The sequence below is a fragment of the Pimephales promelas genome, chromosome 14, assembly GCF_988280905.1.
Source record: "Pimephales promelas chromosome 14, fPimPro1.hap1.1, whole genome shotgun sequence".
NCBI classification, from domain to species: domain Eukaryota; kingdom Metazoa; phylum Chordata; class Actinopteri; order Cypriniformes; family Leuciscidae; genus Pimephales; species Pimephales promelas.
The window spans coordinates 9851338-9870797 of NC_142782.1; the positions used below are offsets into that span (position 1 = coordinate 9851338).

The following is a 19460-nucleotide window of genomic DNA, read 5'->3' on the forward strand; positions in this document are numbered from 1 at the left end:
GGAGACCGTGCGAACTGAATCGCGTAGCCGAATCTGATCGTTCTGATGACCCAGCGGGATACCCCGGGAAGCGCTAGCCAGGCTTCCAGGAAGTGAGCCAACGGGGTCATGTGAACCACAGACGTCCCCCCGGAGGGGCAGCGTGGCGGGTCGACTGGCACGCGTGCAGGGGTTACCCCGCTCGGATGCGTCGAAGCCCGCTCCCCGACAGAAGGGACCAGGGAAAGCGGAGCGTTCCACGGGGGTCCGTTCTGCCGGGGGTCTGGCGAGAGAGGGGGAAGGGATTGGTGTAGCCCGGGGACGACACACGCACCCTTCCGCGCCCTCCGAGACAGAGAGGAGTGAGTGGGCCGACACCCTGGGGCATCGGGGGCACTCACTCCAGTCTGTGAGCTCAGTGAGGATGTCAAGTCTTTCTTTAACCAGTTCAGGGTGCTGCCCACCCGTGGGTGAGCAGCGGGGAGCTGAGAACAAAAGATTCTCCCCCGGCCCTCCACCGGGGGAAGGAGGGGGCCTGCTACCGCCTCCTGTGAAAGACTCGAGATCGTCACTGAGCGGCCCGTGTCAGGATCTTCGCTTGGCCTGGCGTTTAGCGGGGCGAGCGGCCTGAGGGGGCTGTGACGCCGGCCTGCGGCCTCCTCGACGCCGGGGCCCGGGTGAAGGCTGCTGCTGGGGCCGGGCGGGAGGGAGGGGAGCCGCAGGGGGGCGTCCTCGGCGGCGAGCAGGGGGAGGCGCCTGTGCCGACGACTGGGTGGAGGCAGCAGCTGGTCGTCGGGGCAGGATGTGTTTGATGGCCTCCGTCTGCTTCTGGGCGGTGGAGAACTGATAGGCGAAGTCCTCGACCGCACCGCCGAAAAGGCCAACCTGGGACAGCGGAGCGTCGAGCAGACGAGTCCGCTCAGCGCTCCGCGTATCCGACAGGTTGAGCCACAGATGACGCTCCTGAACCACGCTAGTGGCCATCACCTGACCAACGGCGCGAGCAGCCACTTTCGTTGCCCGGAGAGCAAGGTCAGTGGCGGACCGCAGTTCTTTGAATGCCGTCGTGTCAGTCCCGCCCTCGTGCATGTCTCTGAGCAACTTCGCTTGGAAGACCTGCAAAGTGGTCATAGCATGCAGAGCGGAGGCCGCCTGTCCCGCCGCTCTGTAGGATCGCGCCGCCATAGCAGACGAGAACCCACAGGCTTTGGATGGGTGCTTAGGAGGACCACGGGTGGAGGCGCTCTGTGGACACAGCTGCATCGCAACAGAGCGCTCCACCGGGGGCATCCCAGTGTACCCACGGGCGGCCCCGCCGTCGAGGGGGGGAAAGGCGGGGGAGAGATCGCGCTCTCGAGTGGACAAAGGAGCCCCCCAAGAGCGCGATAACTCCGCATGCAGCTCGGGGAAAAAAGGTATTGGAGTCGGCCGTGGCTTTGCAGCGGCAGCCTTGTCCAAAAACCAATTATCCATCCGTGAGAGGTCGGGGCAGGATGGAGGTTTCCATTCTAGCCCGATACTCCCAGCGGCTCGAGACAGCATGGCCGTCATCTCGGGATCTGACGCGGACAACGCTGGGACTCCCGAAGGAGGCAACGCAGCCGGATCTTCCTCTCCCGAGGAATCAAGCCCGCCTAGTGATGCTGTGATAGACATCGCATCATCATCTGGGGCGCTGCTCGAAGCAGCCGGTGCCGCCGAAGAGACAACCGACCGAGTCGAACTAGCGCCCGCTGGCTCACGCACTGAGGCGGGAGGTGTGGCCCGAGGAATCGTCGGGGCTTTATCCCACACCGTCACCGTTAGATCGCCCGGTCCCCGGGTCGACGGGCCCCCTCTCGTGAAGGAAGCCGATCGAGTAGGGGGGACCGGGGCTCTCACTCTAGTGAGATCATTGAGCCGCGACCTCAGTGTGGAGATGGTCATGGTCCCACAGAAGGAACATGAGTCATCCACGAACGCTGCTGCTGCATGCTGAATGCCCAAGCAAACAAAGCAGCGTTCGTGACCATCAGATGACGACAGAAATCTACCACATCCAGAAGGGCACGGGCGAGCCATCTTTAAAAAGACGTGCCGCGTGCAGCTCTTTTACAGAGAGGAGAGAAATTCACTCTTTCAGCGCTGAGGCTACCAGGGAGAAGCGCAAAGTCTGGCAAACCACTGCACAGATCGCAGGCAATGCAGAATCTCGCTGGGTACCGCCGTCACACCAACACTGAAGAGGACGCTCGTCTCGAAGAGTCTTGAATCAGCTTTGAGGAGTGAAGAGGTTCTCTTGGCTCCGAAGCGAAAACATACTGCGGTTGCGTTCACTTCCTCCTTTTATACTCACGGAGTAGGGCGGAGTACGCTATGCAAATTTCCGCAGCCCCAAGGCATTGCATGCCATTGGCTCGTGTTTTAATACTCGAAGAGGATTGGCTTTCTATGCGAAACCCCCAATCTCCGTCACTTCTGACGTAACTCGAAGTGACTACGATAGGGAACAGCAAACTAGCGTCTCTCACTGTTGTTTTCTCTGCTTTCAGGTAAGTCTAGTTACCAAAATCACACAAATAATACATACAAACCTTCCTGATATATGTCTTACGTGTAATTGATACACTTCTGTTGAATATTTACTTTATAGAAATAGTTTTGTGTCTTCGATAAAGTCCGTTAGCATCTGACTGAACCGTTTTCAGAAGAGCTAACGTTAAGTTGTTTACGTTACAATTGAGCTCTTGTTTTACATAAGTGTGGGTTTTTAACCACATTTTTGTGTTGATAACAGTTTTTGATAGTTTTGTTTTGCTGGTAATTTGTCAATGGGTGATTGGAAGTTAGCTAAGTTAATTTATTTAACCTTGAAAGAATTCATTGTAACGTACTTAATGACGTCATTTACAAATATTGGTAATAAGTGATTTCAGAAGGAACAGGAAAAAAACACAACAAAGGGGAATTATTGTTTAATCATGATAATTATTTCATATGCATTATTGCACAATATATTACCTTAAGATTTTTTATGTATATTCTTTAGCTATGCTCTAGCTTGCTTCCTTGTATTAAACCCTTTGTTCTATTGTAAATTCAATGTAATATTGTTGGCTCTGTGACACATTGCATGTTATTTTCTTGAAGATCATCATAGATGTCCTGCTGCACCCCCTGGGGTCCAAGACAATCTCCACGGCTATGACCTCGACTATAGTAAGCAAAACTTCATACATACTGTTTAATTGTTGTGGGTCTGTAGGATTTATGATTTTGAATGAAGTCTCTCACTTTAAATTCATTAACTACAGTTTTTTTCAGTGACATTGTACTTGAGAAGCTAAATAATAGGTGGCAAATATAATGTTATAATAGTCATAGTTATAATAATTCAGGATAATAGTCATGGGTATATATATATATATATATATATATATATACAGTGTATATATATATATATATATATATATATATATATAATTTTTTTATTTTATTTTTTCTCTGGGTGTGTTTTTAATTATGTTGGCCAATGAGACACCATACTGTCCAACTCAAAGCTATTTTTTTATGTGTTTGACTGATAAATACTGAAATTCTTTTTACTTTCAAATGCTGAATTCAGGGGGTTATGGCTGTGCTCTTGTTACCAGATGAGATATCATTTGATCCTGTGATTCTTCAGGACAAGATCTTGATGCCATCCACACCCAGTACATGACGAAGGTGAGTTTCACAATAGCTATATCACCATCACAAACCAAGAGGCCAAACACAACAGGCCTTCATCCATATGAACTCACCCATATGTAGGAATAGGTTCCGAAACCCGGTATTAAACATTAAACGGGCCCTGGGGCCAAATTAAGGAAGACTGCAGTATCGATAAGCTCAGATGTTATCAGTTCTGCTGACGGTACTGAAGAAATTACACACACACTATTTATTATAGACATTATCTTGTGTCATTGTCATGTGTTTTTCAGGCTGGTTGTTTGTCATTTTGTAAGAGTAGAGAGAGGCTGTACCTCAGTGAAGACTTATTTTACATTCGATAATTCAATTTCCGTACCTGATAAGTTAGATTTTCCGAAAAAACTTCATGCACTGCTTATTTCAATTGTATTTTTCTTCTATTGAATTTATCAATAGTAATTTGTTATAATTTTCAATGCAGATTCACTCAATAATCTCTTGAAATTTGTTTTTATATCGCAATATATATAGCAGCAGATAAACAAAATATTTTATTTAAGGTTTTTAGTATTGTGCAGCTCTAATATTGAGCATTTAACCTGATTGAACCTGGAATTGTTATAATAACCTGGAATAATTTGTGATACCAGATGTATGATTATGTATGATAGATTTTGAACTGTATTTTTTATTTTATTTTTTTTGCAGGTTTTCTGGGATCCACAGTGGAAGGCATCAAGGCGTGAGATGTTGGCTGGACAGATGTACCTGTACACCACACCGACCTCTGCTTTTACATGGATGGCGGATTACTATCATGTTCTGTAAAGGTTTCATTATAGCAAAACAGAGCACCTGTGACAGTGGAATCTGTAGGTGTAACGTAGTCAGTTAAAAGTAGTCAGGTGTAAAGTAGTCACAGAGAGAACGTTTTTTTTTTTTTTAAGTTTCAAACTTTTTTCTCTTTCACAAAAAACACTGCAGTTACAGCCTTTCAAATTATTCATTGGAGGTGTACAAATAATTTTCTTTTTTTCAAATCACAAAAAGGGCTGTGCAAAAATTAATTGCAATTAATCGCATCCAAAATAAAAGTCTGTGTTTACATAATATATTTGTGTGTGCTGTATATAATTATTTTGTATATATAAATACCTATGCATGCATGTATATATTTAAGAATTATTTGCACTTAAATTCTGTGTATATATATATATATATATATATATATATATGAATACATAATCTATATTATATAAATATAAATATTTTATATATGAATAACACATTTTCTTAAATATACATGCATGTGTGTGTATTTATATATACAATATAGGGCTGTGTAACGATTAATTGCATCAACAATAAAAGTTTGTGTTTACATGATATATGTCTGTATAATTATTTTGTATATATAAATACACACATATGCATGTATATATTTAAGAAAAATGTGTTATTGATATATCAAAGATTTATATTTATGTATAATATTAATTTTGTATAAACATATATACAGTACAAACATGCAAATATTTCTTAAATATATAGATGCATGTGTGTGTATTTATATATACAAAATAATTATACACACTACACAAACGTATATAATTTATGTGAACACAAACTTTTATTTTGGATGCGATTAATCGTTTCACAGCCCTAATACAAAATAATTATATACAGCACACACAAATATATTATGTAAACACAGACTTTTATTTTGAATGCGATTAATCGCAATTAACTTTTGCACAGCCCTGTAAGAAATGTATGCTGACATTTAAGGCACGGCCACACGGGGTTTGAGCATATGTGACTGTGAATGAAAAGTGAAGTGTGACCACATGAGAATAGCCAAACAGTATAGATGATTCACAAAATTATACACCAAGAAATGTGCATAATTGGCCAAAATGTTACTGTTTATCAACAAAAATATGACCCTATGAGTTTGGTAATTTTTAGAATAGGATTTGTGCACCTGCAATGAAGAATTTAACTGATGTTTTGTGTAACTGATGTGTTGTGTTTGTGAGAGAGAGAAAGCAAAGAAAAAGAGGTTTGCAACTCATAAAACATTTTCTCGAAGACTAAAAATCTACAAATTGCACTGTTATAGGGACTCTGTTTAGCTTCAATATTACTAGATATAATACAGTGTCAATCTTATTAACTACTATGTATTTTGTATAAAATCATATACAGTATACAGGTAAAAAATTTGGAAACATTTTGGAAGAAGTCTATTCTGCTTATCAAGCTTGCATTTATTTGCATTTATTTAAAAAAAAAACAGTAATATTGTGAAATTTTATCATAATGTAAAACAGCTGTTTTCTATGTTTCTGTTTTTTATGTGAATATATAATAGTGTAATTATATTATATATAATAACCTGAATTTAATGTTTTATGTTTTGTAATTAATAAATACATTGATTTGAAATCCCTTTGACTTCTGTACATTTGTGAAAATACAGAAATTAGTTATGTGGTGACTGCATTCAGATGTATAGAATAATTGTTTTTCCCAAAGACTTTAGTTATATTAGCCAAAAAGTATTTATAGTGAAACAGATTAATTGTGAACTAGATCTATTGTTGTAGATGCCCTGTGTGTGCGGTGCGGGCCCTGTGTGGGCTTAGTGAGGGATTCCTTGGGGCTAAGTGAGGGCTGCCCATGCAGGGCCAACGTTTTGTGGGCCCAGTGTGCGGGCCCTGTGTGGGTTTAGTGAGGGCTAAGTGAGGGCTGCCCATGCAGGCCCAACGTTTTGCCAATGAGCAAATTCTCATGGGCCCTGCGCTAGCAGCCTGCAGGGGGCCCTTAGGCTAGCCCTAAGTGGGCCCGGACAGGGCCAGTGCAGGCTTGTTTGCAGGGTACGGTCAAAAAAATAATAAGCAAAAAAAACAAAATTCACAATAAACCTCACAAGGCTTATAATAAGCTCACCAAATTCTCAATACACCTTTACAAAATTAATAACACACTTGACTTAACGTCGGAGACTGAGGCTTCAGCACAGGAGCAGGCTAGTGTGCCAGCAGCAGGTCCACCATAAGAAACACAGCAACCACTCTTACACCCACCCAATTCACTGCAAATAGCCAACGATAGTGACACGGCAATAATGAAACTGCAATAACATTCTCAGTGAACAACACCTGCTGTAAAACAGACAACCAGCCCGCTCCAGGAGGGCCTCAGCTCCTAAAGGAAAAGAGAAAAAGAAAATACATAAGAAACTGAAAGTAATAAACAAAAAAAAACAATATTCAAAGTCAATTTATTGACTTTAAAGTAGCAAGAACAAAAGAAGAAAAAAACACTTACACACACCCCGAAAAGACAAACAATATATGGATACTATTAACGAAATAAAGACAGACAATTCAAATAAAATAAAAAATCAATTGAAACAATTTCAAATGACCGCTGCAGGAACACACCCAGCAGTTATTCCAGACAGACAGTCACTCAAACTTACATAACTTGAAAACTGATCAAAAAAAAGAAAACAATAATAAAGAAAATGCCAACTAATAGCAAAAAAAAAGCAAATAATCCTCAGGCCCGCATACACGCTTGACTTAAACGTATCGATGTGGAGAAAGCAGCAGCGTGGCTTCAAAGAGAGAGAGAGAGCGTGACGGAGAGGGAGAGCGCACCGTTTAATGCGACTGCTCACTTAATTAGCCCACTTTAGAGTCCACGAAAACCTTCAAAACAGTAAACAAGGAGGATTATAACTAATGAAGTGATCGACCAGTTACCCACCCGATAATGCCATAAAATACTAACCCAGTTTACCTACCAGAGAGTACGATCCAGTTACACGTCAACATATACCAGAGAATCATTTAACAGGCTCGTTGTATGAAACAGCTGGTGCTCCGATCAATTACATTGCGATGCCACAACGATGGAAGCGCTGAAGGCACATCATACTGGAACAAATTGCCACAATCCAAATCAGGGAGAGAAAAAAAAACTTCCCCCTACGCCCCGGGATGGTACCAAGCCTACCTGGGAGTAAGCAGCAACCCACACGCACAAACCCTCAGCAACGCAGCAGGACACTCAGTCGGTGTTTACAACGGAAGGGGCGGGCTTTCAACCATGACGCACACCAAGATGCCTGAATGAAAGGTTTATATACCCCAAATGGGCAATTACTAATTGGCCACCTACCAAATTGTACTGACGTCACACGACTTCACTACAATCTACCCCCTACTTTTGTGTCGTCGCCCGACGATAGATACAAAGAGAACATCAGTACCAAGGCCTAAACAACCCAGAACTAATACTAGACACCGTCCCTGAAACAGATACCTCATCCCTTACATTTTCCACTGCTCGCGGAAGATGATGGATGTTAGAATGTTGCCCCGCTGTGGCACGTCTCGTTCGTCGCACAGCCTCAGCACTATCCCTAGACTGGTCTGAGGAAAGAAAGATGGATGTGCCAGGAAGACCCAAATCCACATCATGCACCAAATTGTTTACAGGAGGCAAGGACTCTACAGAGGGCCCCATGCCTTCCACAGAAGGTGGCACTGGTGCTACTGGAATCATGCAAGGTGCCGGCAGGTCTGACACAGCCGGCAAAGCCTCTTCTACAGCCACCCACAGATCTAAACTGTCGGCGTCCCCTAGTGAGGACGACGGGCTAACTGGGGGGCTAGCAGGGCACTCAACAATTGGGGGGTCTTGCTGTATTCGAGGCTTCATCAGGGAACGATGAACACGCTTAACTTTTCCCAAATCACCAGCGGGTGCAACAGTATACACAGACCCTCCATCTTTTGGTGCCCGCAGTACTTGATGCAACACCGAGCTCCACAGGTCCTGGATTTTATGACGACCTCTCACGCTATGATCACGGAGATAAACCAGTGTACCCTCCCTCAGTGGTGCATCACGAACATGTTGATCGTGCCGTTTCTTACGGTACTCAGCAGCCGCCTTTAAGCGTTCCCTAGCACCCTCAAATGCCACTTGCATCCTTGCTCGATGCTCTACGATCCACTCATGGACCCCGCCCTCCCCAGGTTCCTGAACCCTACCCAAAAGAAAATCAACAGGCAGTCTAGGTTCCTGGCCAAACATCAGGAGATACGGAGACTCACCAGTGGACTGATGGGGGGTGGTATTATAGCAGAACAAGATCTGCGGAAGGCAAGACGCCCAATCCCTTTTCCTAGAAGCTGGCAGAGTGCGAAGGAGGTTATGAAGGGTTCGGTTGAACCGTTCGCACTGGCCATTGCCAGCTGGGTGATAAGGCGTAGTACGGGATTTTTCAATCCCATAAAACCCACAGAGTTGTCTCATAAGGGCCGATTCAAAATTCCGACCCTGGTCGGAATGGATGCGACCTGGGACCCCGAACCGGAAAAACCACTCTGTGACCAAAACTTGTACAACGGTCTCGGCCCGCTGATCTCTGGTCGGAACGGCAAGGGTGTATTTACTGAACACGTCTGTTAACACTAAAACATTCTCATGTCCAGAAGAAGAAGGCTCAAGCATGGTAAAATCAATAGCCAAGATCTCATTTGGCTTAGAGGCTAGGACATGGCCCATAAAACCCCGGCCAAGTGGTTGGGTGTCCTTGGCCAGCTGACATCGCTCGCATTCCCGACACCACTGCGCCACTTCCGCCGACATCCCTGGCCAATAACACCGCTGCCGTATTAATTCTGTAGTGCGTTCAACACCCTGGTGTCCATGGTGCTGGTGCAATTGGGTCAATACATCACGTTTTAACGCTACTGGTAAAACCAACTGTAGCACCTCCTCACCACCATCAGGGCGTGACACACGGCGGTACAATACCCCATTTTTCTTTACGAGACGATCCCCTTGCCGAAGCAAAGTTAACACAGACTTGGAAAGATTTTGGCGCTCTGCAGAGCTGGGAAAAGACCCCTGTTCCCAAAACGCCAAAACTCTCTGAATATCAGGATCCGCCTCCTGTAAGGAGCTCAGGTCTTCGATTGAGAAACTGGGCAACGCGGTGATCACTGCCTGATTGACCTGTACTACTGGTTCTGCCTCAGCTGCCTGCCTTACCATTGCTGGAATAACGGTCCCTGGTAAGAAATTCTCACGTGTCTCCTGCGAAAACTGGTGCTGTCTAGAAAGAGCATCCGCATTCCGGTTACTTCGCCCAGAGCGATACCGGACCTCAAAGTCGAAGGAAGCCAACTGGGCAGCCCAACGTTGTTCGGTGGCTCCCAATTTAGCAGATGTCAGGTGGCTAAGGGGGTTGTTATCCGTGTAAACAATGCACTTCTGTCCCAGTAAGTACTCCCTAAATTTCTCTGTCATGGCCCACTTGAGCGCCACGAACTCCAATTTCATGGAACTATAGTTGGTCATGTTGCGCTCAGTGGGCCTAAGACTGCGGCTGGCATATGCTATAGGGCGCACCTTATCTCCGTGTTCCTGCGAGAGGACCGCGCCAAGCCCGCTTTGGCTAGCATCCACCTCGAGAATAAAGGGCCGGGAGAAGTCTGCATAAGCTAGCACTGGGGCGGTAGTAAGCCTATTCTTCAATTCCTTGAAGCTCACCTGACACTGCTCCGTCCAATCCCCTTCTGTAAACCCACGAGGAGCCCGCTTCCTAGGTCCCGAACTAGAACACGCCGCCACCAGCTTATGCAGGGGGCCAGCCAATTTGGCAAACCCCTCTACAAAGCGGCGATAATAGCTAGCGAAACCAAGAAAAGAACGCAGCTCCCCCACATTAGATGGACGTCGCCAATCGGCTACAACCTCAATCTTTGCAGGATCGGTTGAAACCCCTTCGGCCGATATGACGTGACCCAAATACTTTACTTCTCTCTGGAAAAACGTGCACTTGCTTAACTTGACCTTGAGCCCTTCACGTTCTAACCGACCCAGGACAACCTCTAAACGCTCCAGATGTTGAGCTACCGAGGTAGAAAATACCACCACATCATCCAGATATAAAAGCAAAGACTGACACTGCTGGTCCCCGAATAGCCGTTCCATCAACCTCTGAAAGGTGCCTGGGGCATTGCACAGGCCAAAGGGCATACGGTTCCACTCAAAGAGTCCAAAAGGTGTACAGAAAGCCGTCTTAAACCGATCTTTCTCAGTGACTGGAACCTGATTATACCCACTGGCCAAGTCAAGTGTCGAAAACCAACAGGCACCACTCAGGGAATCCAAGGACTCATCAATTCGGGGCAGAGGAAACGCGTCTTTTCTAGTTCTGGAATTAAGCTGACGGTAGTCAACGCACATGCGTAGACTACCGTCTTTCTTCTTAACCAGCACGATCGGTGAAGCAAATGGACTACAGCCCTCTCTAATGATCTCAGCCTCAAGTAACTGGTTTATATGGGCTTTTACTACCTCATACTCTGATGGAGGTATCCGACGGAAGCGCTGACGAATAGGGGTCTCATCTACTAAAGGGATATCATGGCAGATTAAGTTTGTACAACCCAAATCTCCCTCCCCGGTGGAAAACACCGACTGGAACTTGTAGAGCAACGCCCTTACCTGACACCGCTCGACCTCTGATAAACTTGACAGATCCAATTCCTCAACCTGCTCGAGCACAGTAGATGCCACTTCTGCATTCTGAGCGCCCACAACGGCCACAATTGACTGAACTTCAGTAACACCTGCGGGCAAACTCACCACATAAACACTACTCAAGGTGCCAATCATGGAACGAGGGTAAAGCATCACATCAGTCACGCCAACATTTACTACAGGTATATAGGCAGTCCCCTGGCTTACCTGAACTACCGCCGGGGAGGCTAGCAACCCAGCAGGCAAACCGGACCCCGGAGGCTCAAAAAGGACAGCTCCATGAGAGTATTCCTCGGAGCAAGTTGCCGGAACAAACTTAACCGTGCCTCCTGGAATACGACAAGGCCTACGGCCTCGAACTCGAACCATACCAATGCGATTCAGGCTATTTGTGGTGTTAACATCACTACAATATTGTAGTGCCTGAAATACGAAATGCGGGGCTTTTGAAACATCTGGCAACTCGAAGAGGGCAGGGCCATGCTGTCCAAAAAGCCCCTGGTAGCATCGCTTCAGAACGTTCATTCCGAGAACGCCCGGAACCTGATCACACAAGCCACCAGGAGGATCTCGGACAACAAGCACCCCGCAATTTGAAACGACTTGGCCACAGAGCTCAATATCTAGCTCAATATAACCAAGATAAGGAATTGACAAACCATTAGCGGCACGAAGCTGTAACCATTGACATGACCGAAGTTGTTCCTGACCCAATGGCTCAAAATGCTGCCGGAAACAGCTCTCTGTAATGGTGGAAACCATGGAGCCGGTATCCACCAAACAGGGCAACAGCACTCCACCTATAGATACAACAAGATGAGGACAGGAGGACATTAAACGAGACGTATGAACTAAACCATTTGTCAAAGCGGAGCCATTAGACTCCCCAACCGAGCTGTGGCTCTGCAGCACGGTGGGCACTAGTTTTCCGATTGTGCAGAATTGGAAGGCTGCTTACCCCCAGCGAATGGTAACATGGAATGCGGGGCCCGTTGGGGAGCTCGCTCCCCGTCGCACTCTCGGGCAAAATGGCCTGGCTTTTGACACCTTCTACAAATTACAGGTCCATTACGAGGAACTCGATTACGCACGTCTGGACCTTGCAATCGGGCGAAACTTTGTGTTAGCTGATTTAATTGCTCTTGCTGTACTTTCAGCATTTCTCTTAACTCACCCAATTCGGACGTTTGAAACGAATTATGGGTCCCCACCGGTGTATCCCCACGCACACCATACTGAATCCCATGTGCCAACGGGACAGATAAACTTCGGGCCCTTGCACCGCCTGGCATCCCTTCCCGCTCCCATCGAAGGGCCTCGCTCCGCACATCTAACAAAGTGGAATTAGGTTGTCGGCGCACCAGCTGTTTAAGCTCTCGTCTCAAAGTACTATCATTAACGTGTTCAACAAATTGGTCACGTAGCACTGTTTCAGCGTTTACCAGAGCATGCGGAGACTGTCGCTTTACCTTCTCCAGGAGGCTCATCAAGGCGAGTGAAAACTCCAAAAGCGTTTCCCCCTCCTGCTGCCTCCTAGAGAAGAAAGCTTCTTGCAGGGAAATATACGACAACGAACATCCATACAACTCACGCAGTGCTTTAATAATTTTCTCCGGATCCCCACGTTCCTCGTCCGAACGATATCGTATCTCCTCTCGCGCCTCCCCCTCCAAGTGATCGAACAGAAAGAAGGCCTGATCTGCAGGGGATAAATAACGGGTTCTCATGCATGCCTTGGCTTCCTCAACCCATTCATTAATACTCACTCCAGACCTTCCACTAAATTTTGGGCACCTCCTATCTCGGGGCACAAATACAAACCTATCAGTTGCTGGAGTATTGGTACCAGTCACTGATGAAGGTATAGAGGAAGAGCCTGTGACAGAAGTGCTGGGTACAGGAATGCTAGCCCCCTGGAGATCAGACACTCCCTCCTGTCGCAATCTCTCGTTATCAGCTCGAAGTTGAGCCACAAGCTCTTTAAGTTCCTGTAATTCTCCCTCCATTATAAAAAAAAATATATATATATATATATAGATAGATAGATATATATACACTATACTCAACCTCAAGGAACGTCACTGAAGGTTTCCAGAGCACACGCTGCTGCTTTATTCCTACAAAAAGAAAGAGAGAGAAAAAGACCAAAAAAACAAAACAAAAACAAAACAAAACATACATACAATACAAACTACTATACGGTCCCACGCCTCTGCCAAAAATCCTGTGGACCCTGCCGACTGCGCCACATGTAGCAAGTGGCTCAATTTTAGTGACTACGCCACCCCAGGTTAACGGGGAAAATAACCTCGATATAGCACACAAATACGTTCCACCTAGAAAAGGCAAGAGGCATGGGCTTCCGTACAAAAATTGTTTTATTGACGTTAAAAGTTGATCAACAGTGCTTTAAAAACAGGAGTTCACAGGTCATGATTGGCTTAAATACGGTCAAAAAAATAATAAGCAAAAAAAACAAAATTCACAATAAACCTCACAAGGCTTATAATAAGCTCACCAAATTCTCAATACACCTTTACAAAATTAATAACACACTTGACTTAACGTCGGAGACTGAGGCTTCAGCACAGGAGCAGGCTAGTGTGCCAGCAGCAGGTCCACCATAAGAAACACAGCAACCACTCTTACACCCACCCAATTCACTGCAAATAGCCAACGATAGTGACACGGCAATAATGAAACTGCAATAACATTCTCAGTGAACAACACCTGCTGTAAAACAGACAACCAGCCCGCTCCAGGAGGGCCTCAGCTCCTAAAGGAAAAGAGAAAAAGAAAATACATAAGAAACTGAAAGTAATAAACAAAAAAAACAATATTCAAAGTCAATTTATTGACTTTAAAGTAGCAAGAACAAAAGAAGAAAAAAACACTTACACACACCCCGAAAAGACAAACAATATATGGATACTATTAACGAAATAAAGACAGACAATTCAAATAAAAAATCAATTGAAACAATTTCAAATGACCGCTGCAGGAACACACCCAGCAGTTATTCCAGACAGACAGTCACTCAAACTTACATAACTTGAAAACTGATCAAAAAAAAGAAAACAATAATAAAGAAAATGCCAACTAATAGCAAAAAAAAAGCAAATAATCCTCAGGCCCGCATACACGCTTGACTTAAACGTATCGATGTGGAGAAAGCAGCAGCGTGGCTTCAAAGAGAGAGAGAGAGCGTGACGGAGAGGGAGAGCGCACCGTTTAATGCGACTGCTCACTTAATTAGCCCACTTTAGAGTCCACGAAAACCTTCAAAACAGTAAACAAGGAGGATTATAACTAATGAAGTGATCGACCAGTTACCCACCCGATAATGCCACAAAATACTAACCCAGTTTACCTACCAGAGAGTACGATCCAGTTACACGTCAACATATACCAGAGAATCATTTAACAGGCTCGTTGACTGAAACAGCTGGTGCTCCGATCAATTACATTGCGATGCCACAACGATGGAAGCGCTGAAGGCACATCATACTGGAACAAATTGCCACAATCCAAATCAGGGAGAGAAAAAAAAACTTCCCCCTACGCCCCGGGATGGTACCAAGCCTACCTGGGAGTAAGCAGCAACCCACACGCACAAACCCTCAGCAACGCAGCAGGACACTCAGTCGGTGTTTACAACGGAAGGGGCGGGCTTTCAACCATGACGCACACCAAGATGCCTGAATGAAAGGTTTATATACCCCAAATGGGCAATTACTAATTGGCCACCTACCAAATTGTACTGACGTCACACGACTTCACTACACTGGTGTGATTAATGGTACTGTGCAGATGTAAAATCAAAGACAGAAAGAATACAGCTGATTGTGATGGTAGCAGTACGGCATTTGGATGTTACAGGGCTGACATGGGAAACAGTGAGAGATGATCTCAAACATCAGTCTAGTCAGGAAGTATGGGTTGGTTAATATTTATCATGGTGTTAATAATACATTGGAATGCCAGAAGCCTGGTAGCAAACGGACAAGAGTTTAAACAAGTTATTGAAGAAATGTTACAAAAGCCAGATGTTATTTGTATTCAAGAGACCTGGCTGAGGCCAAATCTGGATTTTTTGATACAAGGGTATGTGGGTGTCCATCGAGACAGAAGCACAGGAGGTGGAGGAGGTTGTGCTACATTTATTAAACTGGGGCTGCCATATAGGACTCTAGGATTAGGGAAGGTTGGAGTATGTAGTGGTGGAGGTGTGGGCAGGAATGGAAAATTTAGTGATAATCCATTTTTACAATCCATGTAAAAGATTAGAATTAGGTTTAATGGAAGAGGTAGAGGGACAGGAAGGACGAAAGGTAGTGTGGTGTGGAGACTTTAATGCTCACAATCCACTTTGGGGGGGAAAGAGAGTTGATGGATTTAAAAGGATTGGTGTCCATTAATGAAGGTAGAGGATTGATATGGGGTCAGGAAAAGAGTCAGCACTAGACCTTACCATCACATCTCACGCCCTAGCAAGGTTTTGTGATTGGGAGGTATGGGAGGAGTCGACAGTAGGGAGTGATCATTTTCCTATTTTATGCACAATCAGAATGAGGGTGGGAAACCTGTCTGGAGAGGGAAGAGGGAGATGGGTATTCAGGAAGGCTAATTGGGACAAATTTAAGGAGTTATGTGAGGAATGGTTAGCTGGGGAGGTTCAAGATATGGAGAGTGAAAGAGAGTATAGTACGTTCATAGATATTATTAAAAAAGTGGCAGATGAAACTATTCCTAAGAGTTCTGGGATAAGGAGAAGGAAAGCGGTTCCATGGTGGACACAGGAATGTACTGAAGTAATTAAAGTTAGAAACAGGGTGTTTAGAGTGTTGAGATGTACTCATAATTTTGAGCATTTAATTCAATATAAAAGGTCTCAAGCACTTGTAAGAAAAACTGTACGACATGCTAAGAGGAAATACTGGCGTGAGTTCTGCAGCTCAATAGGAAGACAGACCTGTGGGAGAAGTGTGGGGGATGATTAAGAAGATGAGCGGAATGAGGAGGGAATGGGACTATCCTGTACTGGTCAGTGAGGAGGAGAAGGCAGTAACTGATGTAGAGAAGGCAGAGATGATGGCTAAAGCTTTTGTGGCAATACATAGCTCTGACAACCTGGAGGGAGAGTGGAGGAAAGGAAGAGAAAATACATTAAAGGCATATCCTAGGGTCTTAGAAAAAAGGGAGGAAGTAGGAGATGAACTGAGTGCTCCATTTTCTAAGGCAGAAATGGAAAGAGCTATTGCTAGAGCAGGTTTGACGTCACCAGGAGAGGATGAAATGTGCTATATTATGTTTTCAGGTATGGGTGAGGTAGTGTCACGGGTGACAAAATCGCTCAGTAAACGGAACCTTCTTGAGAGTCCTGAGTTTCCTAGGGGAACGTATTGGGTGCAACACTCCACTACGGTTCCGGGTGTGATGGAAACATGCCCGTACTGATTAGCGCTAATGCATTGCAGGTGTGAGAGAGAGAGGAGCGGCACTCACACGGACTCCCTGTTTCATAAGCCACGATATAAAAGGGGCATTTAGAGAGTGTTTGCAGCGCGGTTGGTGGGTGTACAGTGTGTCAAGATTCCAAACGGTTGACAAGAGCAGACATTAAAGTGGGTTGACTCTGGGCAGTGCTATCCAGAGGCTTCCTTGTAAAAATCGTTGGAGTGTGGAGATCGCCCATTCGAGTTTGCTGGGTCAGATTGATCGTTTGTGGGAAGACTGCTGGACCGAGCTAGGGCTGGATCTGTGCTGTGGAAGGAGAGAGGAAAGATAAGTGAATTGTTTTCATCTTATGAACATTTGAACCACTTGAAGAGGATACAGTGAATGTGGATCTGACTGTTGGAGGAGCTATGTGTTTCAGAGTGTGATGAGGAGGAATTAAAAGTGAAAACCCTGTAAACGAGCGCAACGGACGGAGTGGGGCCTCTGTCCAACCCTATCGTGTGAGTGAATTGCAGTGCTTTTGCCTTATTGATACACATTGATTTATTGCTGTGGAATTGAAGTGAACACAAGTGTGCTGTGTCTTTGTTGAGAAGTGGCCCCCATCCATGCTTACACGTTCGTGGAAGGTTTTTATATCTGCCCCCGTCAGAAGCCCAGAGTGATACAGTGAACTGAAGAGAGAGTACTGTGTCTTGTGAATATCCTCACCTGTTCTACTTACTGTTTGAGCCCAGAAGTATACAGCAACGCTGATAAAGTAATCGTTTAACCCACTGTCACCCTACTGTGAACTGAGGAGAGAGTACTTTGTACTGTGAAGATCCACACCTGTTCTACTTGCTGTTTGAGCCCAGAAGCATACAGCACCACTGGTAAAGTAACCTTATGACTCACTGTCCCCCTATTGTGAACTGAAGAGAGAGTACTGTGTACTGTGAATATCCTCACCTGTTCTACTTACTGTTTGAGCACAGAAGTATACAGCAACGCTGATAAAGTAATCGTTTAATCCACGGTTGCCCTACTGTGAACTGAGGAGAGAATACTTTGTACTGTGAAGATCCACACCTGTTCTACTTGCTGTTTGAGCCCAGAAGCATACAGCACCACTGGTAAAGTAACCTTATGACTCACTGTCCCCCTATTGTGAACTGAAGAGAGAGTACTGTGTACTGTGACTATCCTCACCTGTTCTACTTACTGTTTGAGCCCAGAAGTATACAGCAACGCTGATAAAGTAATCGTTTAATTCACTGCTTCATTACCGTGCACCAACGAGAGTACCCTGTACTGTGAAGAATCCTTACCTGCCATGCTTACTGTCTGAGTCTGGAAGTCTGCAGCACCGCTGGGGGAAAAGTAAGCTTTTAATCCACTGCTTTATTATCGTGCACCAACGAGAGTACTCTGTACTGTGAAGAATCCTTACCCGCCATACTTACTGTCTGAGTCTGGAAGTCTGCAGCACCGCTGGGGGAAAAGTAAGCTTTTAACCCACTGCTTTATTATCGTGCACCAACGAGAGTACTCTGTACTGTGAAGAATCCTTACCTGCCATACTTACTGTCTGAGCCTGGAAGTCTGCAGCACCGCTGGGGAAAAAGTAAGCTTTTAATCCACTGCTTTATTATCGTGCACCAACGAGAGTACTCTGTACTGTGAAGAATCCTTACCTGCCACACTTACTGTCTGAGCCTGGAAGTCTGCAGCACCGCTGGGGGAAAAGTAAGCTTTTAATCCACTGCTTTATTATCGTGCACCAACGAGAGTACTCTGTACTGTGAAGAATCCTTACCCGCCATACTTACTGTCTGAGTCTGAAAGTCTGCAGCACCGCTGGGGAAAAGTAAGCTTTTAATCCACTGCTTTATTATCGTGCACCAACGAGAGTACTCTGTACTGTGAAGAATCCTTACCCGCCATACTTACTGTCTGAGTCTGGAAGTCTGCAGCACCGCTGGGGGAAAAGTAAGCTTTTAATCCACTGCTTTATTATCGTGCACCAACGAGAGTACTCTGTACTGTGAAGAATCCTTACCTGCCATACTTACTGTCTGAGTCTGGAAGTCTGCAGCACCGCTGGGGGAAAAGTAAGCTTTTAATCCACTGCTTTATTATTGTGCACCAACGAGAGTACTCTGTACTGTGAAGAATCCTTACCTGCCATACTTACTGTCTGAGTCTGGAGGTCTGCAGCACCGCTGGGGGAAGAGTAAGCTTCTAATCCACTGCTTCATTACTGTGCACCAACGAGAGAACTTTGTACCGTGAAGAATCCTTACCTGACATACTTACTCTTGGGTCTGGAAGTCTGCAGCACCGCTGGGGAGAAGTAAGCTTCAATCCCCCTGCTCCATCATCGTACATCGACGAGAGTCTCTTGAACTGTGAGAAACCTTTGGTTTAATAAAGATTGTTACTCCTTTGAAACTTATCTCTGTCTCCGGGTCCTCTGTTGTGTGCCTGTGGTGTCGGCTCCTCACGGTGGTGACTCAGTTAGAGGGGGGGTGGTTGGTCACCCGAGCGTCCTCCCCTCGACCTGTGACATCAAAAGTGGCGTAGTCGGCAGGATACACACCGTGAGTTGTAGCGGCCACAGGTACGCGATGGCGGACAAAGAGGCACCTGCGGCTCGCCCTCAAGTCATGCCGATCTTCATGGGAGCTCCCTGGGCGCAGCGCTATGGAGGACCGGGAATCGGAGTTAAGCTTACAGGATTGGAAGGCGCAGACGGAGTATCTGGCTGGACTACAGGGACTGAGTGCAGCACA

At 45.6% G+C, this 19460-nt stretch overlaps 1 long non-coding RNA gene across 1 annotated transcript; it reads left to right on the top strand.

Annotated features, from left to right (window-relative positions):
• The first annotated feature begins 2465 nt into the window (after nt 1–2465).
• On the top strand, nt 2466–6102 carry LOC148973670 (uncharacterized). The gene is made up of 4 exons (XR_016146469.1): nt 2466–2510; nt 3109–3177; nt 3584–3684; nt 4363–6102. It is a non-coding gene; the product is annotated as an uncharacterized LOC148973670 (long non-coding RNA).
• The last annotated feature ends 13358 nt before the right edge of the window (nt 6103–19460 follow it).